The 27,626-nt window shown below is 46.2% G+C and overlaps 1 protein-coding gene across 3 annotated transcripts in view; it reads left to right on the plus strand.

The window, feature by feature from the left end:
- The window catches only part of RAB4A (RAB4A, member RAS oncogene family), a 211,344-nt gene that overhangs the window by 166,305 nt on the left and 17,413 nt on the right, over positions 1-27,626 (plus strand). The window lies entirely within an intron of this gene.

Here is a 27,626-nt window from a genome sequence, read left to right on the forward strand (position 1 = left end):
CAAATAGTGTTAAAACAATACTTCTTAAAATTTTTGAAAGGCAAAAATTTATAACATACAATGTTAGAACTTTAAGGAGTTACATCACAAACTTGATACATTAGGAAAAAGTTACAATATTCTCAATCTAATATGGGAAAAACATTAAAGTTACATACATAAGGAAGGGGCAAAAAAAAAATTAAAATTAAGAGATTAAAAATTGAGCTTGAAAAACAAGGAATATATAAACCAAGTATAAAATTAAATGGTAAAAGCATCTTTAAATAAAAAAGTTTTCAAAGATTTTTTAAAAGAATTGAGGTCTTTATCTTTTCTTATGTAAAAGGGCAGGGAATTCCAAGTGTGAGGTCCACAAGCGTTCAATTGCCAGTACCTTCCTGGTTCCCTTCCACACTCTCCTTGGAATGATTTTGGACCATATGACACATGCATTTGGGAAAAAACAAACAGAAGAACATAAATCTCTCTTTATGTGCAGAATTAAATCCACCCCTTTAACTGAACATAAATCATTCCCACCCAAATGAATAACAATGAGTACAGGTGAGAAAAAATGACTCGCTTGATGCAAAGTCGGTAACAGCTGATCCCACAACATTCCCCGAATACCCAACCATCTGTTGCAAATTCCTTTTTCCACAAGGCCCAAGTTAGCTCCCCATTTGGATTTGACAGCATGCTTATGCACCCAGAATACATAGGAATGTCCACATATCCAAACACAAATGTCAGGTGGTTTCGGAGCAGGACTCTGATCTAGCAGAACAACTGTAAAAGAATTGTGTCGAACATAAGTTCTAAAACAAGCAGATATCCAAAGCCCAATTTTACAAATTTAAGCATCCGATCCCCCCCTTTGAGCAGCATCAGTGGCCGTTCCAATACGGAACGAATGAGTCCCATATTCATTATGCTGAAGCCCAGCAGCTATCAACACTTTTTTTAAAACGGCTGTAAAATGATATCTCGTCAAAGGTGTCCTATTTGCATGTATGAGCCAAAATAAACCTCCCACTGGACGAATCACTGCATATTCATGCACCCATCTGACTGGGCAGGCTTCCAACTCCAAACTTTTGCGCAAATATAACCAGACACCTTTTCCCACAAGATCAGTTTTTGAATAGCGAATACATACACTAAGCTTCCGCCGCTCCAATACAACATCACCCAAGAGTAGTCCCGTAGCCTCTTGGAGCAAAACGGGATGGGGCCACTAACTCCCCAATCCTACAAGCAGCAAAAAACGCTACTGCAAAAGCTGTTTTGAACAAAACTGATAACACTCCAAACAAAGCCATCAATTTGGTATAGTCCAAAGGCAAGCACACCAAATGTGGGCGGCTAAATAATCCCTACCTGGAGTACCCCACCAATAGCTTACACACATAATATGAAGAAGTGTAATTTTGCCAGCCCCAAAGTTTTGATAAGAATCCCAGGCTAGCCAAAGATTGTGACCCCATACCATAGGACCATCTGTGCTCCACCACAAAAAACAGAAACCGAACAATACACTCTTCAGAAAATGGGAAAGCACACTGCATTCCAGTGCTATGCAGAAACGAAGAAAATCTGCACCAACTAGAATTATAAGCTCTCCACGTACTGTTAGCTAATGCTTGCTGTAACAGTGCTCCACCGCGTATTTTCTTGGTTTCTCTTGTTGACTCCTCAATAAACATAATTAAAAAAAAAACAAAAACCAACAGTGCTCCACCGCTTCGCAGAAGATGCTCCATAATATCACTGGATCCAATGCCCGAAAGCGAGCTCACTGCAATTGAGAAAGTGCGTCAGTTAATTCATTAATACTGCCAGACACATGATGAGCAGACAAAAAGACATTTAAATGAAGACAACGCAGCACAATTAACCTCAGCAGTGAGAGTAATAGCAAACACTTAGCTGGCTATTAATTGCCTGCACTACTGTATTATCAGAAAATAACAAGACCCTCCTGTTACTCAAGCGAGAGCCCCATATCCATAACGCTACCCACACTGGAAATAGCTCAAGCAAACCAATATTCTGGCACCAGCCCCTGTCCCGCCACCAATCCGGCCATGGCTGAGCACACCTCCTGCCCAGGCGGACCCCCTACCCCCCACTACAATACGGGCAGGAGGGATCCCAGGCCCTCCTGCCCTCGACACAACCCCCCCCCAACAACTGCCCCCCCCAAACCCCTGTTCGCCCCCCCTGCCGACCCGCAACCCCCCCACCGACTCCACGAACCCCGCCACCCCCAATCCAACCCCCAATAGCTGTTAAATGTTGGCCGGACAGAAGGGTGCCAAGCCCGCCCGTCCGGCAGGCCAGCCGGCTCCGGAATGGGGCCAGATTGGCCCAGGCAGCTGAAACCCCGCCCACAGGTGGGGCCTGAGGTGCCTGGGCCAACCAGAATAGGCCTGGGAGTCTTAGGCCCCGCCCACAGGAGGGGCCTAAGACTCCCAGGACTATTCTAGTTGGCCTAGGAGCCTTAGGCCCCACCTGTGGGCGGGGTTTCAGCCACCTGGGCCAATCCGGCCCTATTCTGGAGCCAGCTGGCTTGCCGGACGGGCAGGCTTGGCACCTGTCCGTCCGGCCAACATTTAACAGGTATGGGGAGTGGGGATTGGGGGTGGGGCAGTCTTGGGGTCGGCGGGGGGTCGAGGGTCAGTGGGGGGGGGCTGATCAGGGGTTCGGGGGGTGGTCGTAGGGAGGGGTTGTGTTGAGGGCAGGAGGGCCTGGGATCCCTCCTGCCCGTATTGTAGTGGGGGGTAAGGGGTCCGCCTGGGCAGGAGGGGTTGGGCTCCCTCCTGCCCGATCTTGTAGGGGGTGGGGGGCGAGAGGCCAGGAGGGCTTGGGCTTCCTCCTGGCCAGATCGGACTCGGGGAGGGGGTTGAGGATCGCGGGGCAGGAGGGCTTGGGCTCCCTCTTGCCCCGATGTTGTCAGGGGGGGGTGATGTATCGCGGCAGGAGAGATGCCTCATCTCCCTACCGCGATGCCATCACTCCTCTACCCGAACTGCCACAACCCGCGGCAGGATAGGGCATCACTCCTGCCGCGGGTCGCGACAGTTGGGGTAGAGGAGTGATGGCATCGCGGTAGGGGAGATGAGGCATCTCTCCTGTCGCGATCAATGCTGTAGGGCAGTGGTCTCAAACTCATGGCCCGGGGGCCACATGCGGCCCCCCAGGTACTATTTTGAGGCCCTCGGTATGTTTATCATAATCACAAAAGTAAAATAAAACAGTTTCTTGATCATATGTCTCTTTAGCTATAAATTACAATATTATTATTAAGACTTAGCCAAAAGGAAAGATTTATAAACTATAGAGTTTTACCTTGTGCAAAATTGTATTTCTGTAATAAGACTAACTATTTTTTCTGCGGCCCTCCATGTACCTACAAATTAAAAATGTGGCCCTGCAAAGGGTTTGAGTTTGAGACCACTGCTGTAGGGAGTAGGCAGGTTGCTGGGGCCGCTGAGCTGATCGCAGCAGCCACGATCAGCTCAGCAGCCCCTTTTTCGGCACTTAGACCTGTTTTGACTTCATCTAAGTCAAAACGTATAAGTGCCGACTAGGCAACCTGCCTAAAGTTTTGATTATACCTGCTGCATGCCTAGGTGTAGGTCGGCCCACCGCCCGCCCCTTCCCCTCCTTTAAAAACGCCTCTTTTCTCTCTGTGCGTTTAGAGGCAGGGGAAAGGCCTAAGCTGGTTTTAGATACGTCTAAAACCAGCTTTGATTATGGGTACTTAGATGATCCGGCTTTTTGATCGTCCAAGTAGCCATTTAGGCCACTTTTTAGACTGTTTGTTTTTGTTTTTTTTATTATGAACCCCTTAGAGTCCAACTCAATACCCAAAAATACTAAAGATGTCGTTGGACCTTCAGTTTTGTCTTCTGCTAATGGAATACCAAATTCATCGGCATGCATTAAGACCCGACATTGTTCAGAATTACTCTGCCCAGCAAAAAAGAAATCATCTAAATAATGCATTATACAATCAACCCCACTAACCATCTGAACAACCCAATGAATGAAAGTAGTAAAGGCTTCAAAATAGGCACAAGAAATTGCACAACCCATTGGCATGCATTTATCAAAATAAAATTGCCCCACGAATTGAAAACCCAGTAAATGAAAAGATGAGGGGTGTACAGGGAGTAAATGAATAGCTGCCTCAATATCTGTTTTTCCCATTAAGGCCCCTGCCCCTAAACGTTGCAATAATGCCACAGCATCATCAATAGACGCATACTGCACAGTACAGAATACCGGATCTATGAAAGAATTAACACTTGTTGCCCTTTGGAAATGATAAATTATGAATTAAGCGAAAAGAGCCTGGCGCTTTCTTCAGAATAACTCCCAAAGGTGAAAGAACCAAATTTGACAAAGGGGGCGATGGAAATGGGCCAGCAATACGGCCAATACTCAATTCCTTGCTCAGCTTCTCATGTACCACCTCAGGATACCAAGAAACCGAAGCCGCATTTACCCCTTTGTGCACCAAACAAGGACCTTCATACGGAATCGGGAAACCTTCAGAAAACCCTAGCCACAATAAATAAGCATCTCTTTGATTAAGATATTTAGGCAACCACAGTTTCATTGCCTCCAACCTAATAAGGGAAGGAGCTTTATCAAACCAAACCCCCACCAGTACCTCCTGACCCTCGAAAAGGCATGCCTCTACCCCCAACCCCCAATCCCGTGCAACGGAAAGCTGGGTGACCTCCTGCACACTGGCTACGGGCATGTCTGAATCGACAAGCTGGTCTTGTACAACGCCCTGTATTGAATTGAAAGCAGAAGCTGCTAAGTGGGACACCTCTACCCACTCCGGGAGGCACTCTATTCCCTGGAAAAATTCCCGGCCGACAACTTCCTGCTCCTTGCCAAGCATTATACATTCCCCCAGCTGTCAAAACTCCCGAAGAGGAAGCTCCATATCGAAAGGACCAACCCCTTACTGGAGTCATTTCAGCCAACGTCCCACACCTCCCAAACCGCAGACTTATCCCAAGCTACACTCTTGCGAAATTGCTCATCATAATTGAGCCAAGACCATCCACCATAGATCCTATAAGCCCGTAAAATTAAATCACAATACCGCAAAAGCCCCGGATATAAAGACGGATGGATTCTCCTCCCCCAGCACACTGACAAATATATTAAATCCCAACAACCAATTAAAAATTGTTTTAAGAACTCTATTTACTTTCTTCTTTCCTCCGTCGGACCCTCTCTCTTTCTGACGGTCCCCACCATCCACATCCCGAGCCAATAACGCAAAAAAGTCAATATATCGGCCTTTCAAATATCCGTTGTCTCCATTTTACAATCCAATGGAGCAATAGCACATAATACAATCCATAATACAATCCAATGGAGCAATAGCACATAAAGTATGACCCTGCCTGGAAACTGTAGGAGTCGCCCCCACTAACACAGCCGACTCCCCCACTGCCACGGTCTGGGACTGATCAACAACTAACCGCTCTGAAGATGTAGATGAAGAATCAGAGGAATCCCAAGAATCGGAGGACTGCCACACACTCAAAGGATCCCCCGATACTCCATGATGTTGCTGTTTATCCACCCATAACCGCTTAACTACATGACGCAAACATTTTAAAAACTTACGGTCACACAAACTCGCAGTCAAAGACTTCATGTGGGCTCCGCTAACTTGTGTTCCTGTCCCGCGCATACCCTGGGCCCCTTGCACCCGCTCACCTAATGCAGCACCTAGTGCATGTACAACATCAGAAAATAACTCGCCATCAGGACCCCTGAAGCTGACTTCTTGAGAATCACTCGCCATCGCCTCTGGTCCTCCAGACAAATCCACAGTCTCCCTAGGAACAGCCACACCGCCCACCTGCAACATGGACCATCGATGCTGTTGAGGTCCAAAACTGGTAGCCACTCTGGTGGTTTCTCACCCTCCAACTCCTCTTTTCTGAGATGCCTGACCTCCTCTGCCATGCAAAGGAGGTCTCCCCCTACTCTGTCCACCAGCACTACCACGACCCCTGGCAGCCCCCCTCACTGAAACCCTTCCTCGATTCCCACCCCGCAGAACAGGTTGTGCCTGCTGCTTCCGAGGAGCCATCCTATGACCAATCAAAATACCCACCCAATTACCACAGCCCAACCACACACCCACACTCACCATTATTCTGGGGGTGTACCAGTATCTGAAACAAGCCACCCTCAACGTGATAGTCAGTCCCAACCTAACCCTGCCCCCCCCACCCCCATCGAAGCATAAGAAAAGCAGTCACACAAAAAACACACACACACTAACCAAACCCAAGCTGGGTGCTGTAAACCCTGTGTCCACCCTGCTTACCTCCAAACAGCTCCCCCAACAGGCCCAAGGAATCAGTCACAATCAGCCTCAACACTCCCAGCTCCCTCGTTGGCCTGGAACTAACAAAGTGAAATGCAGGGGAAGCAGCACACAGAGACACTGCGCTCTGACATGCAGCCGAAACAGCCAGCTCAGCCGCAGCTCCAGACTTCGCTGCGGCTCACAAACCCCGACGCACTGCCGGCCTTCAACAAAAATGTCCAGCAACCAACCCCCCATCCCTCTCTGCCAGCCGACGCAACTCCGCTGCACAAAGTGCTTAACGGAAGAAAGCCTACTTACAAATTCCCGACTCACCCCTCACAGGCACGGCCACTCCAACTCAGCAAACGAATCCTGCAACTACCAGGTGCCATGAACAATTCACACCGCCAAAATACCGCCAAACTCCTATCCCAACTGAACCCAAAAATTCTTTCCCACCAAACCAACTGCCCACCTCCCTCCAATTTCCAAAATGAGTCTCCCGCCCAAACTCCTCCCAAACTCTCCACCAATCTACTTACCCCCTTTATCCAATCATACTTCTTTCTTTCACACATACCCTCACAACCCCGATAAACACCCAATCCCCTTTCCCCTTTTCTTCTAACCTCAAAATCTTACTCCATCCTATCTCCTCCCCCCCCCCCCCCACTCTCACCTAATCCCTAACCTCTTCCGATGACTAGCTCATCTAATGTTATTGTCCCACCAGTCTAAACTAGTGGGACTCTTTTCTTTCTAATCAGGTTGGATTTGTACAGGGAGAGCAAGCCATATGGAATGTACACAGAGCATTGTTAGTGCTTGAGCATTCTACATATTATAATCTGTCTAGCAAGTTTAAATGCTGAAAAGGCTTTTGATTGTGTGGATTGGACATTCCTTTATTTACTGTGAGAAGAGAATCATTCCTTGATTTCATATGTTTCTTATACTGGAACCCCATGGCATAAGTCATGGTTAATGGAGTTATTTTGGATCTTTTCCTCTTAGCTAGTGGGACATGAAAGGGTGACCATTATTCCCCCCTGCTGTGTGTGCTATACTTGAAGTCTCTATTGTAACATATCAGTAGTGCCGCCCCATTCGCCAATTCAAATCGATTCACTGATTCACTTTGGTAAATCAATTTGAATTGATTGGTTTTCTTAAAACATCAGGCCCACCGATTCAGTAATCAACCCTCCTCCCTGCATACCTTCAAGGGTCCAGAGAAGAGCGACTAACATGGATTAGAGAAACTGGGCCTTTTCTCCCTCAAACAGAGGAGATTGAGAGGGTACATGATCGAAACATTCAAGGTACTGAAGGGAATAGACTTAGTAGATAAGGACAGGTTGTTCACCCTCTCCAAGGTAGGGAGAACGAGAGGGCACTCTCTAAAATTGAAAGGGGATAGATTTCGTACGAATATAAGAAAGTTCTTCTTCACTCAGAGAGTGGTAGAAAACTGGAACGCTCTTCCGGTGTCTGTCATAGGAGAAAACACCCTCCAGGGATTCAAGACAAAGTAAGACAAGTTCCTCCTGAACCAGAACGTACGCAGGTAGGGCTAGTCTCAGTTAGGGTGCTGGTCTTTGACCAAGGGCCGCCGCATGAGCGGACTGCTCGGCACAATGGACCACTGGTCTGACCCAACAGCGGCAATTCTTATGTTCTTATTTTAGTTAGTCTCATTTCTTGTAAACAAGCTAGGTCTGTTTTGTGATGTTTTAATTGTGATAGTATCTTAGTACTATGAGCTGATAAAATAATGCCTGAAACGTTCCAAGAGACTGTACAGAGTGGTTTGTCACCCAGGAGCATGAAAAAATGATACCTTGACACTAAAATAATGTGTGTTGTGCCCCTGGGTGCCCAGCCACACCCTGAAGCACTCATTCAATATATGTAACACTTCCCCACACTTATACGCCATTGCCCAACATCCCACCAAAAATGTCCAATAAACACACTTAATCAGAACAATTAGCAAAATACAACTGAAACCCCCAAAGTGCTGCTATTCACAAATTATTCCCCATCCCTTCTCCCACCCCCAAGTATACCCTCTAGGCATCTTCTCTAGATAGGGGGAAAAATGTACAGGGCACATGATTGACGCCCTCCAGGGCCCCACTCTTCCTCCTGAGAGACCCACCGTGTACACAGAAATCAACCAGAAAATATTACATGATCATATGTCGATTCCAGCTAGTCCAGTATATCCATAAAGTAATCCACCAGTGAGAGTCATGGTTTAAGGTGTTCCCACATTCTGGCCAAAGGCGACATTAATGTAATCTGCCACTTCTTGAGCTACATCAAAATACTTCCAAACGTCCTCGTATTGTATTTTAAGCACTGCAGGATAGATAAACATAAAACATGCTTTCTGCTCCACTAGCTTGGTACATAGTGGATAAAAGGACTTTCTTTTTGCCGTTAGTGCTGCTGAGTAGTCTTGGCTTAGGCGAATCGGCATGCCCTTTTATTGCAGAGTCTCTCTTTTTCCACGGTATTGACGCACCTTCTCCATTTTAAGATGGTAATTGTGGAATTTCACTATCACCACTCTAGGCCTCAAATCTCTACCTGGCCGCACCCCAATGCAATGCACACGTTCCAGGCATGTGGGGCCCAAGGGCAGGCTTACCAGAAATTCGGCCTCTGACCAGCTTTCCATCTCCATCAATATGCGAGAATCTGGAATCATTTCAGGGAGACCCATGAAACGAAGATTGCTTCACCGGGATCTGTTTTCTAGATCTTTAATCTTATCAGCTTGTGTTCTTAACATGTCCTGTATCATGGTTAGTTCAGTTTCGTGAGTATTGACTGAATCCTCGATAGTAGGCACTCACTGTTCCAATTTGTCAGTCCTCAACGTTGTGTCGGATAAAAAGCTGCTCTAGGCGGGTGATTTGCATGGACAAGTACTCCATCTGTGGTCCCATTGCCTGTGCCACTGCTGCTTTAAGGTCACTGAATGCTGTCTCCATAAATTGTGAAACGCCATTATGGGTGCCTCCGCCATCTTGGACTCCCCGGGTTTAGTGTGAGCACGATTCTTTCTAGCTGGTTTCATGCTTGGCACATCTTGGGAACACATAATATACTTGTCCATGGATTTAGAGACACATACCTCTAAAAAGTCCTGTCCGGGGAGTCCCGATTAAGTATTAGTCATTAGAGATAGCAGGCTCCTGGAGCGAGTGAAGAACACAACCTCACCTGTTCATAGCGTCATGTGACCTTCCTACTGATTTAATTTAAATTTTCCATCTTAGCTATTTTTGGGCCAGAACCCAAAGCTCTACCCGGTACTGTGCTTAAGTTCCATCTACTGAAGTCTCCGTCAAAGCTCACTCCAGCCCATCTAAACCATCCCAGCCATCGAAGCCCTCCCCAGCCCATCCTCAACCAAATTGCCATATACGGACACAGACCATGCAAGTCTGCCCAGTATGGGCCTTAGTTCAATATTTTCCATTATTTTCTGATTTGAGATGCTCTGTGTTCATCCCAAGCTTTTTTGAACTCTTGTCACCATTTTCCTCTCCACCACCTCCCTTGGGAACACATTGCAGGCATCCAACCTCTCCGTAAAGAATTTCCTTACACTACTCTTGAGTCTACCACCCCTCAACCTCAAATTATGTCCTCTAGTTTTACCATTTTCCTTTCTCTGGAAAAGATTTTATTCTATGTTTATACCTTTCAAGTATTTGAACGTCTGAATCATATCTCCCCTGTCCCTCCTTTCCTCTAAGGCACGGGTGTCAAAGTCCATCTTCGAGGGCTGCAATCCAGTCAGGTTTTCAGGATTTCCCCAATGAATATGCATGAGATCTATTAGCATACAATGAAAGCAGTGCATGCAAATAGAGCTCATGCATATTCATTAGGGAAATCCTGAAAACCCGACTGGATTGCGGCCCTCGAGGAGGGACTTTGACACCCCTGCTCTAGGGTATACGTATTCAGGGCTTCCAGTCTGTCCTCATACGTCTTTAGGCACAAACCTCCTACCATTTTTGTCGCCCTCTAAACTGCTTCAAGTCTTCTTAAGTCCTTCTTCAAACACGGGCTCCAAAATTGAAAACAATACTCCAAGTGGGCCTCACCAAAGACCTGTACAGGGGCATCAACACCTTATTCTACTGGTTACACCTCTGTTCATACTAGAGAGCTGCACGAGAACGGGGACGACGGGAATCCCGCGGGGATCCCGCGGGTTCCCCCTTCGGGTCACGGGGATCCCATGGGGACGCCCCCTAGGTTCGCGGGGATCCCATGGGGACGCCCCCTAGGGTCGCGGGGATCCCATGGGGACGCCCCCTAGGGTCGTGGGGATCCCATGGGAACGCCCCCTAGGGTCACGGGGATCCCGTGGGGATGCCCCTCATGCTCTCGGGGATCCCGCAGGGTTCAATGCCTTTCCTACCTGCCCTGCTGCGAGGCCTCGTCTTCCATTTCCTGCCTGCCCTGCTGCAGCACACATAGCCAATCGGAAGTCTTCCCCGATGTTAGCGCTGACGTTGGAGGGAGGGCTTAAGCAAAGCCCTCCCTTCCTCCGACGTCAGCGCTGACATCGGGAAGACTTCCGGTCGGCTGTGTGCGGCAGGGCAGGTAGGGAGAAGGCAGTGGCGAACTAAAAGGGGGGCGGTCCTCACTGGGTGCAGCCATGGGGGGGAGTGTGCACAGCCGGTCAGGTCCCCTTACCTTTGTGGCGCTTCCCCCGACCGACCGACAACAGGCCCGGCCGACAAACCTCCCTGCCCTGTAGCCGCAAATCTAAATTACCTTCTTACAGCAGTTTCAATACTCCAGCTGCTATAAGAAGGTAATTTAGATTTGCGGCTACAGAGCAGGGAGGTTTGTCTGACCGGGCCTGTTCTGTTGTCGGTCGGGTGGGGAAGCGCCACAAAGGTAAGGGGCAGGGAGGGAGTAAGGGAGGAAAGGTGGAGTGGAGAAGAAAAGACGCTTAAGGGAAATGGATAAAACTGAAGGGGGAGAAGGATGCTGAAAGCACTGGGGAAGACAAAGGGGTGGAGAAGGACGCTGAAGGACATGGGGAAGATGGGAGGGGGGAGAAGGACGCTGAAAGCACATGGGGAAGACAGAGCGGGGAGAAGGACGCTGAAAGCACATGGGGAAGACAGAGGGGGGAGAAGGACGCTGAAAGCACATGGGGAAGACAGAGGGGGGAGAAGGACGCTGAAAGCACATGGGAAGACAAAGGGGTGGAAAAGGATGCTGAAAGCACATGGGGAAGACAAAGAGGTGGAGAAGGACGCTGAAAGGAAATGGGAAGACGGGGGGGGAGAAGGACGCTGAAAGCACATGTGGATGACAGAGGGGGGAGAAGGATGCTGACAGGACATGGGGAAGATGGGGGGAGAAGGACGCTGAAAGGAAATAATAATAACTTTATAATAATAATAACTTTATTCTTATATACCGCCAACAATCTTGCGACTTCTAGGCGGTTTACAATGAAGAGAAACTGTACAGACAGCGAATTACAGAGTATAGCATTGAACATCTAGTGATAGTAACAGGAGAGTTACAGGGTCTGTGTATTACACGGTTTCACAATGAGTAGCATTATACAGTCGACGATATTCAGAGCATAAGTAGGAGAAGAGAAAGGAGATTGCGCTTTGAGTTACAAAGGTGCAAGACTGCGAAGGTGAAAAAGATAACATAAGATGTTGATGAGAAGTAAGTTGTTAACTTGCTGGAAGAAACAAAGAACATCAAGGACACAGACCTGCGACTGACACGGAGAGTGGAAGAACAGGAGCACGGAAATGAGGAAGACACACAGAGCAGAGGACAAGAAACATCTGACACCAAGGTAGAGGATACCCACGGAGGAACCTTGCTGGAAGAAATGAAGAACACCAAGGACACAGACCTGCGACCGACACGGAAGCTGAAAGAAGGGAAATCTGCAATCCTGGTGGGAGACTCAATCCTGAGGCATGTTGACAGTCACATAGCAGGAGGGAGGGAGGATCGGCTAGTGACCTGTCTCCCAGGAGCGAGAACAAAGGACATCGTTGACAAGATTGAGAGAATCCTGGAAGGAGCAGAGACGGAAGAGACAGCAGTGATAGTCCACGTCGGGACGAACGATGTCACCAGGAGGGACTACAGCAAGAATGCACTGACTGAACAATTCAAGATCTTAGGAAGGAAACTGAAGATGAGGACCCAGAGGATAGCCTTCTCAGAGATCCTGCCAGTACCGAGGGCAGAAACGAAGAGGCAGACGGAGCTACAATCAATTAACGCATGGATGAGAAGATGGTGTGAGGAAGAGGGATTTCTCTTCGTGAGGAACTGGACAACGTTCTGGGGAAAGAACAAGCTTTTCAAGAAGGATGGTCTACACCTGAGCAAGGCTGGAACTAGACAACTAGCAAATAACGTCAGAAGAGCGATAGAGCAAGCTTTAAACTAAGTAAAAGGGGAAAGCCGACAGTCGACCTGGTATCGACGGTTCGGGAAACAGTATCCAGTGAGGGTACTGAGGGGAAAGATTACGGGGAAGACACAAGTAGCAAGCAACAGACTATGAACAAACAAGGGAGTCAGATGAAGCGAGAGGGGGAAAGGATGAGCATGCTGAAAGGGGAAGTCAAAATGGGACTGGATGATGAGAAGGAACAAGAGGAGGACAATAGGAACACGCCACAAGGGGAAGGCAATAGGAATCTACCAAAAAGAGAGGACAAAAGAGACAATACTCAGGAGTTGGCAGGTCAGGAAGGGGACAGAATGAAGAATGGAATGCAAGGGAAAATAGAAAGGAAGGGAAAATGCCGGGAGTTGAACTGCATGTATACTAATGCAAGGAGGCTAAGGAACAAAATGGGGGAACTAGAAGTCATGGCCAATAATGAGAGACTAGACATCATAGGGATCACGGAAACATGGTGGAACGAAGAAAACAAATGGGACATAGTACTGCCAGGATACAAACTCTACCGAAAAGACAGGACTTACCAGAAAGGGGGAGGAATAGCACTATACATAAGGGATACCATTCACTCAACCACTGTGGACACAGCAGTGACAAATGCCCAACTGGAGTCATTGTGGATCAAAGTACCAGGAAGCAACGGATCCGAGATAAAGATGGGACTGTTCTACCGCCCACCAGGGCAAACTGAAGCTGAGGATACAGAAATGGTAGCCGAGCTGAGAAAGGAATGCAAGAACCCAAACACCATAGTTATGGGAGATTTCAACTATCCTGGTATAGACTGGTGTCTTGGAAATTCAAAATGTGCAAGGGAAACGGAGTTCCTGGAAGCAGTCCATGACTGCTTCATGGAACAACTTGTCGAGACACCAACGAGAGGAACAGCGATTCTGGATCTGATCCTCAATGGGCTGAAAGGACCAGCAAAGGATGTGGAGGTCATGGGACCACTAGGAACCAGTGATCACAACATGATTCAGTTCAAAGTGCAAGTAGGACTACCTATGGGAAAGAGAACCAAGGCAACAACATTTAACTTCAAGAAAGGGAACTATGATGCCATGAGACAAATGGTGAGAAAGAAGCTCAGAAACAGCTCCAAGGAAACTCGGACTGTGGAGCAAGCCTGGTCCCTATTCAAGGACACAGTAAACAAGGCGCAAAACCTATATATACCAAGATTTAGGAAAGGTTCCAAGAAGAATCAGACGAGGGACCCTGCATGGATAACCAGTGAAGTAAAGAAAGTGATAGGAGACAAGAAAAAATCATTTCGGAAGTGGAAAAAAGATAAAACTGAAGGAAACTGGAGAGAGCACAGGAAGCATCAAAAAGAATGTCACCGAGTAGTCAGGAAAGCCAAGAAAGAGTATGAGGAGAGACTGGCCAAGGAAGCAAGAAATTTCAAACCATTTTTCCGATATGTGAAAGGGAAACAACCAGCGAGGGAGGAGGTGGGGCCCCTGGATGAGGGTGACCGGAAGGGAGTGGTGAAAGAGGAAAAAGAAGTGGCTGGTAGGCTAAACAAGTTCTTCTCGTCGGTCTTTACAATAGAAGACACAACCAGTGTGCCAGAACCGGAAAAAATCTTCAGGGGAGATCAAGAGGGGAAATTATCATGCATGGAGGTAAGCCTCGAAGACGTTCTCAGACAGATAGATAGATTAAGAACGGACAAAGCTCCGGGCCCAGATGGGATCCACCCGAGAATACTGAAAGAGCTCAGAGATGAAACAGCAGAGCTACTGCAGCATATTTGCAACCTGTCCTTGAGAACAGGGGTAATCCCGGAGGACTGGAAGATAGCGAATGTTACACCGATCTTCAAAAAAGGATCGAGAGGCGACCCGGGAAACTACAGACCGGTGAGCTTAACCTCTGTTCCGGGGAAGATGGCCGAATCACTGATCAGGGAAGGTATCAATGAGCATATAGAAAAAAATAATCTGATGAGATCGAGCCAGCATGGTTTCTGTAAAGGCCGATCATGCCAGACAAATCTACTGCAGTTCTTTGAGGGGATAAATAAGCAATTGGACCAAGGTGACCCAGTAGACATTATATATCTAGATTTCCAAAAAGCCTTCGACAAGGTGCCCCATGAACGCTTACTGAAGAAACTGTGGAACCACGGGGTGGAAGGGGACGTGCACAGATGGATCAAAAATTGGCTGGCGGACAGGAAACAGAGGGTAGGAGTAAAGGGGCACTACTCTGACTGGATAGGGGTCACAAGCAGTGTTCCCTCTAAGGATTGATGAGGTGTGTGCAAAAAAAAATATGCATGAGCGACAAATTACATACTCCACAAATTTATGAGCAGGCGCAGAGGACGCATTTTTAAACAAATGTAGTTTATCCTTGTACTCCTTATGTAATTTTAATCATCTATGGATATGTTTGTATGTTTATTGTTCAAATGGTTTTATTTCCCAAAATTTATTTTTGTTATACACATTGAAAATATTTGATATTGCGTTTAAATCAAAATCTCAATAAACTTGAAACTTGAAACGAGTGCCCATGAGATTGTGGGAGGGTTAAATACTCAAAACTTAGAAGAATAACAATTTACTTAAAGTTTTTGCTTCGCCAGCTTTCTGGTATCTTTACATAATGCAGTGGTGTACCTAGCATATGTAACACCCGGGGCCCATCATTTTTTGGCACCCCCCCCCCCCCCATCTGTACGAAAAACGTGATTTTTAGTAACAAGCCACACGTCACACATGAGTACCTAGGAAAAGGCAGCATCTTACATATTGCAGTGAACAGTACATCAATATACCCATTGTAAAACTAAACAAGCCAGACCAGCACAGATCAATCCTACACCGTCAATCCTAACAGAAAACCATGTCTTTCGAACACACAGAACACAGAAAACACCTTCGCCTAGTAAGGAATATGTAATCACAAACTAACCCCTCCCTCTTTTACAAAACTGTAGTGTGGATTTTAGCTACGGAGGTAACAGCTCTGATGCTCATAAAATTCTGAGCATCAGAGCTGCTACCACCAAGGCTGGTGCTAAAAACGCTTCACAGTTTTGTAAAAGGGGGGATAAAATAAAAATACATAGACAAAGGTTAAATTGAACCAGCAAGAAGCTGGACTCTGCATACAATGCTTCACAGAAACAGTGACACATGTCTCCTAAAGCAATAAATAAATAGAAATTTTTTTCTACCTTTGTCTTCTGTGGTTTCTCCTTTCCTCATCTTCTTGTAACTCTCTTCCTTCCATCCACTGTCTGCCGTCTCTCTTCCCCTATATGGCATCTTCTCTCCTTCTATGCCCCTTCCAGAAACTGTATGCCTCCCCCTTCCATCTCTCCTTTCACCCCATTGGTCTGGCATCTCTCTCCTCGCCTTCCCTCTCCCACACCTCTCCTCATAGTCTGGTATCTCCCCTTCCCTGATTCTCTGGCATCTCTCTCCTTTCCTTTTCTTCCATCTTTCGCTCCCCCTCCATGCTCTCACATCTCCCCCTTCCTTTTCCCTTAGACTGGCATACCTTCCTCCTACGCTCCAAGCCCTGGCATCTCCTTTAATTCCCTCCCTCATCTTCCTTCTCCCTCCAGCTGGGTACCGCAACACTCTTCCCTGCAGCTCTGCACTTCCCCACAATTGCCATGCTTCGGTTCCTCTTCTTCCTTCCTTCCTCCCCCCCCCCCCGCGGGACCCTGCGGCACCATCAACTCTTACTCCCTCTAATGTCGGCCCTGCAGCTCCAGACTTCCTCGCACCTTCTCCCCTCCCCCTTTGGATCGCTATTATTTTAAATGTTATAGCCGCGGAGCTGTATCCATCAGTGGAGATGTCTAACCTCGGCCTGCCCCGGAACTCTTACTGCAGCAGCCGCCCGTCTAGGCAGGAACAGGAAGTCACTGTTGCAGTAAGAGTTCCGGGGCAGGCCGAGGTTAGACATCTCCACTGATGGATACAGCTCCGCGGCTATAACATTTAAAATAATAGCGATCCAAAGGGGGAGGAGAGAAGGTGCGAGGAAGTCTGGAGCTGCAGGGCCGACATTAGAGGGAGTAAGAGTTGATGGTGCTGCAGGGTCCCGCGGGGGGGGGGGAGGAAGGAAGGAAGAAGAGGAACCGAAGCATGGCAATTGTGGGGAAGTGCAATCCCCCCAATGCGTCCCCTTACCTTACCTCCCCTTACCTTTGCGACGCGTGTGTGCGCTGTGAAGAGAAACTTGTGCGCTGCGATGTAATATTTTGTGCGCGAGCGCAGGCCAGCGCAGCTTAGCGGGAACACTGCAAAGTGGTGTTCCGCAAGGGTCAGTGCTGGGACCGCTGCTGTTCAATATATTTATTAATGATCTAGAAATGGGGACAAAGTGCGAAGTTATCAAGTTCGCGGATGACACAAAACTCTCCAGCAGGGTCAGAACTGTTGAGGAATGCAAAGAATGCAGAGCGACCTGAACAAACTGAGTGAGTGGGCAAAAAAAATGGCAGATGAACTTCAATGTGGAGAAATGTAAGGTCTTGCACATAGGGAAAGGTTACTCCATGTACAGCTACGCGATGGGAGGGAGGGCACTCGGGGAAGGCAAACAAGAAAAAGATCTGGGGGTATTGGTGGATAACACAATGAAGCCGGCGGCGCAATGTGCAGCGGCCTCAAAAAAAGCAAACAGAATGTTGGGCATTATCAAAAAAGGTATCACTACCAGAATGAAGGAAGTTATCCTGCCACTGTATCGAGCAATGGTGCGCCCACATCTGGAATACTGTGTCCAATACTGGTCGCCATACCTCAGGAAGGACATGGCAATACTCGAGAGGGTCCAGAGGAGGGCAACGAGGATGATAAAGGGTATGGAGAACCTTTCATATGCCGAACGGTTAGACAGGCTGGGGCTCTTTACCCTGGAGAAGCGGAGACTGAGAGGGGACATGATAGAGACTTATAAAATAATGAAAGGCATAGAGAAGGTGGAGAGGGACAGATTCTTTAGACTAGCAGGGACAACTAAAACAAGAGGTCATTCAGAAAAACTGAGAGGAGACAGATTCATAACGAATGCAAGTAAGTTCTTCTTCACTCAGAGGGTGGTGGACACCTGGAACGCGCTTCCCGGAGAGGTAATAAGACAGAATACAATTCTGGGGTTCAAAAAGGGACTGGATGACTTCCTGGAAGCGAAGGGGATTACAGGGTACAGATAGAGTTACCTTACAGGACATTGAGCAAATAGGGTATGGATATTTTAGGTTAGGTAGGGAACACTTCCAGGTCATGGACCTGGGGGGCCGCCGCAGGAGCGGACTGCCGGGCACGATGGACCCCTGGTCTGACCCAGCAGAGGCAATGCTTATGTTCTTATGTAACTTGGTACATTTGAACGAAGGACGGGCACCAGTGGGAAAAGCTGGTAACAATTAAAGATAGAAATTTTGGCAGAAGAGGGTAGACGGACTCCTTGGGATGGGAGGAGGCTCCGATTTTAGGGGAGAAGTCTGGTTAGGTTATAAATTTCTTAAACAAGGTGGTTTTTAGTTCTTTCCTAAAGATACTATATGATTCTCTGGCGGCATCAGTGAAGTAGCCTGTCCAAGTTTGCAGTCTACCTGCTTGGAATTTGAATGTTCTATCAAAGAAGGTGCGATATCTACAGCCTATGATATTTGGGTAGGTAAAGAGGTTACGGTTTCTGGTAGCCTAATAGAGGAGTGGAATTCGAAGTGAGGTAGTAGGTAGCTGGGGGCCAGTCCCCAGATTAGTTTATAGCAGAGGCAGGAGAATTTGAATAGAATTTGTGCTTCAATTGGTAACCAATGAAGGAGTTTGTAGAATAGACTAACATGATCGCTCTTCTTTAGTCCGAATATTAGACGGATGGCCGTATTTTGAACTATTCTCAGTTTTCTTACATTTTTTTTAGGTATTCCCAAGTAGACAATGTTACAGTAGTCCAGGGTGGATAAAATCAGTGATTGTACCAATATTCTGAAGGATAGCGGGTCGAAGTATTTTTTTATGGTTTTCAGTTTCCAAAGGATGAAGAAGCATTTTTTAGTCACCGAGTTTATGTGCTCGGTCAGGGTCAGGTGGGTATCCAGGGTGACTCCCAGTATTTTTATGGTTTTTAGTATTGGGTGATCATGGCCGTTTACATATATTGTAGTTGCGGAGATTTTCTCGTTTGGGCTAGCAAGGAAAATCTTTGTCTTTTCTGAGTTTAATTTCAGTTTGAAGTTTAAAGTCCATTTTTCTATTTCGAGCATGATGGAGGAGATATGTTTTGAGTTGGTTGAGGTCACATTTGTTATTGGTATTAGTATGGAGATGTCGTCTGCGTATATATAATAAGTTAGGTTGAGCTTTTGTAAAAGGTGGCCTAGAGAAGAGATGTATATATTGAACAAGGTGGGAGATAGGGGGGATCCTTGTGGGACTCCCGAGGGGCTTTTCCAGGGTTCAGAGTAATTTCCTTCATGGACCACTTGATAAGATCGTTTGGTTAGGAAACCTTGGAACCAGGTCCACACTCTTCCTGATATTCCCATATCGTCGAGGCACCTAAGCATAGTTTCGTGGTCCACGAGATCGAAGGCACTGCTGAAGTCTAACTGTAGGATCAAGGCGCTGGAACCTTGATTGAAAAGGTCGTATAGGTGGTTAAGGAGAGAGCCTAGGACTGTCTCAGTGCTGAATCCTTTTCTGAATCCAGATTGGTGGTCATTTAGGAGAGAGTACTTATCTAAGTGATTTACTAATTCCAAGTTGACCAGCCCTTCCAGCATTTTGGTGAAAAAGGGGGTGCTCGCTATGGGTCTGTAGTTGGACGCCAGTGTGAGCGAGATCTTCTGGTCTTTAGGTATGGGTGTGATTAGAATGTGTCCCATATTTTCCAGGTAGGTTCCGTTTTTGAGAGAGTAAGTTGCCCAGTTAAATAGGTCCCTCTTAAATTCTGGTATTGCATCTTGCATGATCTTAGACGGACATTCATCTAGTAGACAATTTGATTTGGAGTATTTGTTGAAGAGTACAAGGAAGTTATTCCAATCTGGGGGCTCGAAGTGGTTCCAGCTCATATCGCCTTTGGATTCACTACTCTGCGATTTGAGGTTGAATTCAAGATTGGGTGGAGGAGGGGGTATTGAGGCTCTGAGGTCGGTGATTTTTTTCCTAAAGTGGTTGGCTAGGGTGGAGACCTCTGGGATTTGATCGTGATGGTTCTGTAGTATCTGTGTGATGTCTGTTATTTTGCTTACTATTTGAATAGTTCTCTACTGTTTGTATTGGTTGTTCCTATTTTCTGTGCATAACAGTTATAACGCTTTTCTATGTAATTCTTGTAATTTTTCATTTTTTGTTTCCATTTAATTTTATCTTCCACTTTGTCTGTTTTTTGCCATACTCTTTCCAGTTTTCTGAGATCTTGTTTGAGGGTCTAATTCGGCGTCATACCATTCTTTTGATGCCCTTGTGTTCTTTTTGTATGATTGAACAGGAGCTATTTGATTTAGTGTGTCTTTTGTGAATTTGTCCCATCTAGTGGGGAAGTCTTGCTCTTCCTCTATTTTGGGGTGTAGTTCATAATGGGTCCAGAATTCTGTTGGATTGGTGATGTTTCTGCAGGTGACTGTTTTTTTCAAACTGGTTTTGTTTATATGTTTTGCTGTTGAGTGTTTCTTTTGCCAACATAATTCAAAATTGAAAGTATAGTGATCTGACCATATGTTCTTAACCCATTTTCCTGCATGGTATTGTATTTTTTTTGTGTCGGGGTCTTTGTGGGAAAAAGTGACGATGTCCAGTTGGTGTCCCTTTTCATGTGTTTCCTCTTTGTCAGGAATTTCAAAACCCAGGGTATTTAGGAACAAGTCGATTTCTATCACTTCCGGTTTTTCCTTTTTCTCTAGGTGAACATTTATGTCTCCCAGAAGTAAGTTGTATGGGCCTTTTATGGTATTGGATGAAAGATATTCAAAGAATTCTTCTTTTGCACTTGACCATTTATTGGGGGGGATGTAGAATAGTGTGGCTATTAGAGATTCTTCCAGTTCGGGGTTGGTGATCTTGCAGGTGATGATTTCCAGATCTTCTGTGATTTTTGAGTCCATTCTGGTGAAGTCAAAGTAGCATTTAAGGATTATCGCTAGGCCCCCTCCTCTTTTCCAGCTTCTAGTTATTGGGACGATTTTATAGCCCTGCAGTAACATTTCCTTCATAATGACATCTGTCTGAGATCATCCATGTTTCGGTTAGGAATATGATGTCTGGATTTTTGTGTTCGATCCAGTCATGTATGATGTGTGCCTTATTTCTCACCGACCGGGCGTTGAGATAGTATCCTTTGAAGTTCCTGTATTGTTTGGGGGTGGGGGTTTCAATATGTTTCAGTTGTTTTAAGTTTTTTTTGTTTTTGGTCTTGTTTCTGTGTTGTTTGGATGCTTTATATTTAGGGTTTACTGCGGGTATTTGAAAAGGATCGAGTTCTGAGCAGTTAAAAAGGGTTTGAGGAGAGGGAGTTGGTTTTGTCTGTTTGAGTGGCCTTTGCCAGGAGATGTGGATTGGGATTTGTTCAGGGGGTCTTTCGTCGTTACACTGGCATCTATAGTAAGTTAGGTAGATGATGCATAATACTATCTGTGTGATATTTGATGCCCTCATTTTGGCTATGGGTGAAACAGATATGGCCTTGGTGATAGTAGAGACGCAGTACAAATATGAATATGAGGCTGATTATAAAACTTTACAATAATAATAATGATAAAACTTCACAATATTCATGCAACTTCACGGTACTCATGCAGTGACAAGCAGGATCGCAATATCGTGTATGTTCGTGTAGTCTTGCACTCTCACCTAGTCAGGCAGTGCAGTTATAGACTTCACAGTATTTAGGCAATTATTAAACTTCACAATATTCAGGCAAAAATCATGCAGGTTCGCAGTAGCATGGAGGTTCGTGTAGTCATGCAGTTAAACCTAGCCAAGCAGTGTCATGTATGGTCATGTTAAGTCAGTATAAATTATTGAGGTTAATAGTTATTTGATTATACTTATCGCTAGGAGACTTTTGAGGCTGTTGGGAGTCCTGCTGAGACTGGTTACTGTGGTGGCTGGTTACTGTGGTGGAGATTCAGTAGTCACCCTGTGCTGCATTGGGGCGCTTCCCGTGTCGGTGCTTCACGAAGGTGCTCACTAAGGCGCATGCGCCTTTGTCGGCACACCGAACGGCTGCACGCCGTTGGGGAGTCCTTTTTCAAGGCTCCCGAAGACTGGTTTCGGTCCGGGGGAGGGGCAGAACAAGGGCTCCCACGCTCCTCTCCTGGGTGCTGGGCAGCTGAAAAAGGCTGCACTTCGTTGGGGAGTCCTTTTTCAAGGCTCCCGAAGACTGTTTTCGGTCCGGGGGAGGGGCGGAGCAAGGGCTCCCACGCTCCTCTCCTGGGTGCTGGGCAGCTGAAAAAGGCTGCACTTCGTTGGGGAGTCCTTTTTCAAAGCTCCCGAAGACTGGTTTCGGTCCGGTGGAGGGGCGGAGCAAGGGCTCCCACGCTCCTCTCCTGGGTGCTGGGCAGCTGAAAAAGGCTGCACTTCATTGGGGAGTCCTTTTTCAAGGCTCCCGAAGACTGGTTTCGGTCCGGGGGAGGGGCGGAGCAAGGGCTCCCACGCTCCTCTCCTGGGTGCTGGGCAGCTGAAAAAGGCTGCACTTCATTGGGGAGTCCTTTTTCAAGGCTCCCGAAGACTGGTTTCGGTCCGGGGGAGGGGCGGAGCAAGGGCTCCCACGCTCCTCTCCTGGGTGCTGGGCAGCTGAAAAAGGCTGCACTTCGTTGGGGAGTCCTTTTTCAAGGCTCCCGAAGACTGGTTTCGGTCCGGGGGAGGGGCGGAGCAAGGGCTCCCACGCTCCTCTCCTGGGTGCTGGGCAGCTGAAAAAGGCTGCACTTCGTTGGGGAGTCCTTTTTCAAGGCTCCCGAAGACTGGTTTCGGTCCGGGGGAGGGGCGGAGCAAGGGCTCCCACGCTCCTCTCCTGGGTGCTGGGCAGCTGAAAAAGGCTGCACTTCGTTGGGGAGTCCTTTTTCAAGGCTCCCGAAGACTGGTTTCGGTCCGGGGGAGGGGCGGAGCAAGGGCTCCCATGCTCCTCTCCTGGGTGCTGGGCAGCTGAAAAGGGGAAGAGAGAGTGGGGAGAAGACAGAGATGCCATACTATGGGGGGAGCGGAGGGAAGAAGATGGGTGCCAGACCAATTTGGAAGGGGGGAGAAAAGGAGAGGCACAGTAACAGAGCAAATGGAAGACGCAGAGAGAAGAGAGACAGTGGATGGAAGGAATTGAATGAGAACATAAGGAAAGCAGAAACTAGGCAACAAAGGTAGGAAAAAAATTCTTTTTTTTTTTTTGCTTCAGGATAAAGTAGTATATTAGTTGTGTTGATAAAAATTTATAAACATTAGAGGCTCTGGTAGAAACCCGTTTACAAAGTATATATTCTTCCCAATTAATATTTCCAAATTAATAAAGTCTTTTTGCTTATTTTTAAATGGGTTTCTACCAGAGCCTTTAATTCAGTAGCATAATTAACTGAAATAACTATTTCTGAAGTTTATAGGGACGGGCGGGGATGTAGGGGATTCCTCGCGGGGACGGGCGGGGATGGAGGGAGTCCTCATGGGGACGGGTGGCATTTTTGTCCCCGCGCAACTCTCTAGTTCATACATCCTTCTGGCAACAGCCCCACCACCTTCTCACACTGTTTCTTTGCCTTTAGATCTTCGGACACTTATCACTCCAAGGTCCCTCTCCCTATCTGTGCATATCAGCCTCTCACCTCCCAGCACATATGGCTCCTTCCAATTACTAATCCCCAAATGCATTTCTTTGCATTGGATTTTAGTTCCCAGACAATAGGCCATTCCTCTTAATTTTTGCAGATCCTGTTTCATGTTTTGCACTCCCTCCTCGGTGTCTACTCTGTTACAAATCTTGGTTATCATCCACAAAAAGGCAAACCTTTTCTTTTAACCCTTCAGCAATGTCACTCACAAACATATTGAACAGGATCAGCCCCAGCACCGAACCCTGAGGAACTCCACTACTCACCTTTCCTTCCTCCAAGCGAATTCCATTAACCACCACCCTCTGGCGCCTGTCCAACAACCAGTTTCTAATCCAATTTGCCACTTTAGGTTCTAACAAGTTTCAAGTTCTTATTAAAATTTGATGTGCACGCATTGTCAAATATTTCAAAGCATATTACAAATTTTAAAATGGGGAAAAACATTATAGTAGATTAGTACAAACAAATATATACATATAAAAAATTCAATACAGGTACAAAAGGAAGGGGGGATGAACTATAATAATTAAAGAAAAAAGAGAACATATATGGGTAACACATTGGGGGGGGGCAAAAATGAAGAGTAATGAAAAAGGGAGAAAGATAAAAAAAATTAAGTCCTGCAAATGAGGCCTGATTATTTGTTGGATTTTAAAATGTAAAATTAAAATTGTTAAACATGGACTGATCGTCTTATCTATCTCAAAGGCATCCCTAAACAGAAAGCTTTTTAAAGAGCCTTTGAATTTTTCTAATGATGTTTCTCCACGTAAATAGCTTGGCAAAGTATTCCAAAGCTGAGGAGCTATGACCGAAAAAATAGTAGTCCTCCAACTTTTAGAGGACTAGTAAAAAGATGCTCTGTTCATCTTAATATCCTAAATGGAGTACACGATATAAGAAGACGGTCAAGAAATATTGGTGCATTTGATAGTCAGATTTTGAAGGTTATTAATGCAATTTTGTATGTGATTCTATAGGAGATTGGTAACCAATATATAGTCAAACCTCGGATTACGAGTACCGCGGTTTACGAGTGTTTTGCAAGACGAGCAAAACATTTGTAAAATTTGTGACTCGTAAACCGAGCTTGACTCGCTATACGAGCATGTCTCAAAGTAAAACATCCCGCATCCCTCTCTCCATATCTTGCAATGCACACTTTCTGATGCTCTTTCACTTCAGTTTTGCCTTTTAGGGTGTCCAACCTGCTGCCCCGTGCAGCCCGCTCGAGGGCAATGCGTTTGTTCCGTCTGCCGCCCCTGGATGATTGCCTTCTTGCCGGCTCCCTCCTCCTTGCTGTGTTCGCTCTGGGCCACGGCGGCAGCTCCTGCATGCCTCCTGCGGCTGGCCCTGAGATGTTCCCTCTGACGTTGCGACATCAGAGGGAGGGCTTCCGGGTGGCCGCGGGAGGCACGTGGTAACATGCATTAGTGAGATAGACAAACTGTTAATAATGAAACTTTATTTTAAAAATAGGTTAACAAAATTTTGTGGGGACTTGGTTAGAATTTTTCCAGATGTCTCTAGAGCTACGCAATTAAGAAGGAAAGAATTTCTGAAATTAAAAGTTAAGAGTTTTAGCTCTAGAGCAGCGGTCTCAAACATGCGGCCCACAGGCTGCATGCGGCACTCCAGGTGCTATTTTGTGGCCCGCGGTCCGGATGCGATCAAAACAGCATTTCTCTTCCCCCTTCCCTTCCTTTTGGAGGAGCAGCATGTCTGGCCGGCTCAGTCAATCGTTCCGTTCAAAGCCGCGGGTTGGCGGCTCCTCACGCTATCCACTCCTGCATCAGAAGCCTCTCTGACGTCACAACATCAGAGAGGCTTCAGACACAGGCACGGATCTCGCTAGGAGCCGCCACCCGCAGCTTTGAATGGAACGATCAACTGAGCCAGCCAGACACGCTGCTGCTCCACAAGGAAGAGAACGGAAGGGGAGGGGATAGAGAAATGCTTCTGCTGCATAGGAAAGGGGGACCCTAGGGAAATGCTGCTGCTGCTGCTGCTGTACAGGAAAGGGAGAGGGAGGGAAAGGGGAAGAGAAATGCTTCTGCTGCACAGAAAAGGGGGAAGGAAAATGCTGCTTCTGTTGCTGCTGCACCCAATTGGGGAAAGAGAGGGAAGGAAGGAGAAGGAACTCAAGGGAGAGGAGAGGAACAAGAGAAGCCAAGGAAGGAAAGGAGATATCAGACCATGGAGGGGGAGGGAGAGATGCCAGGACATGGGGAAAGGGAAGGAGCCAGATGCCAGACCAGGGGAAAGGAAGGAAGGAGGGAGGGAGAGAAAGGAAGGAAAGAGATGCCAGACCATGGAAATAGGACGGAAGAAGAGAGAGATAGGAAGGGAAGGTAAGACATGGAAACGTAGATTTTGAAAAGAAAGCAGAAAAATTGAACATTAAGTTAATACCAAAGATGGATGCAAGGCAGAAAGTGAAGACGGAGAGAAAAACAAAGGACAAGAAGACCCTGGAAACATAGTTAAATGCACAGAAAAATAAAGTCACCAGCCAACAAAGGTAGGGAAAATGTTTTATTTTCAATATAGTGATTGAAATGTGTCAGTTTTGAGAAAGAAAAGATATTAAACTTTAAATGTGAGGGCTGCAGAAAAAATAGAGTACTTGGAGGGCCGCAGAAAAAATAGTTAATGCCTTATTAAAGAAATGACAATTTTGCATAAGGTAAAACTCTTTATAGTTTATATATCTTTCCTTTTAACTGCTAAAGGAAAGTTTTATAAACTATAAAGAGTTTTACCTCATGCAAAATTGTCATTTCTTTAATAAGGCATTAACTATTTTTTCGGTGGCCCTCCAAGTACCTACAAATCCAAAATGTGGTCCCACAAAGGGTATGAGTTTGAGACAACTGCTCTAGAGGCATCTTTTTACCTAAAATTCCCATGTAAATGTCTTGTCAAGTTACAAATCAAAATGATAATCTCCCCTGCCCCAAAAATATAACAGAATGAGAGGGAGAAACAGCTCAAAACAACACAGCGCTAATGAAACCAAAAATTATAATAAAGGAAAAGCCCTCAGTCACACAGCTAGCCCTGGGGGATGGCCCCTGAGGCTTCAGGGTACCCTTTCTGGGTTTATACTTTGTGACAGCTGAAGCCTCAGGGGCCATCTCCCCGGGCTAGCTGTGTGACTGAGGGCTTTTCCTTTATTAAAATTTTTGGTTTCATTAGCGCTGTGTTGTTTTGAGCTGTTTCTCCCTCTCATTCTGTTATATTTTTGGGGCAGGGGAGATTATCATTTTGATTTACTACTACTTCTCCTCTGTTTAAGAGTTCTATTTGATTTGTCAAGTTACAAGACATTGAATATGTTTTTTGGGATCCCAGACAACTGCAACAATTTTTAATTGCTCGAGAACAGAAATTAGTTAATATTAAAGAGGTTTAAGTTTAACTACTGAGGAATTAGAGGATGGAAATTAAGAGTCCCTATTAGAGTAAGGAATGGTTTAGGATTCGCGAGGGTGAATCGTAAATTATTTCCTTTTTTCTTTCCTTATAATCTGCTTATTTGAAATTGTATCATGTTTCCCCATTAATGTGGGCTTAGAAAGGAATTTTGTATTGCTAATATCTAAGGAAGATCCTTTTTTCTTTTGTATTGTCTGATATTGTAATTATTTAAATTTATAAATTAAAATTTTTTTTTTAAAAACCAATGTCCTACATCAACAAGTAAGGAAGAATCGATCCTTTCTTCTTCTTTGTAAGGATGCCATGGAGACCTGTTATTAGCGTGGGGATCTAGAATGGAAAAGTACACTCATGGGCCCTCAGGAATGGGCCATAGATCAGAATAAAGGTGCTGATAAGTTCTATCGTTATAAGACTCTAAATGTGGACTGCTTTCCAGAAGAGTGCAATACCAAGTTTCCTCTTTTCTGCTTCAGGATATTGGCAGCAAATTCCTGGGCACTAAGATAAAATTTTAGTCAGCATAGCAACCTGGCATCTCGGATTTGTCA

This window comes from Geotrypetes seraphini, chromosome 3 (assembly GCF_902459505.1).
Source record: "Geotrypetes seraphini chromosome 3, aGeoSer1.1, whole genome shotgun sequence".
Classification (NCBI taxonomy): Eukaryota; Metazoa; Chordata; class Amphibia; order Gymnophiona; family Dermophiidae; genus Geotrypetes; species Geotrypetes seraphini.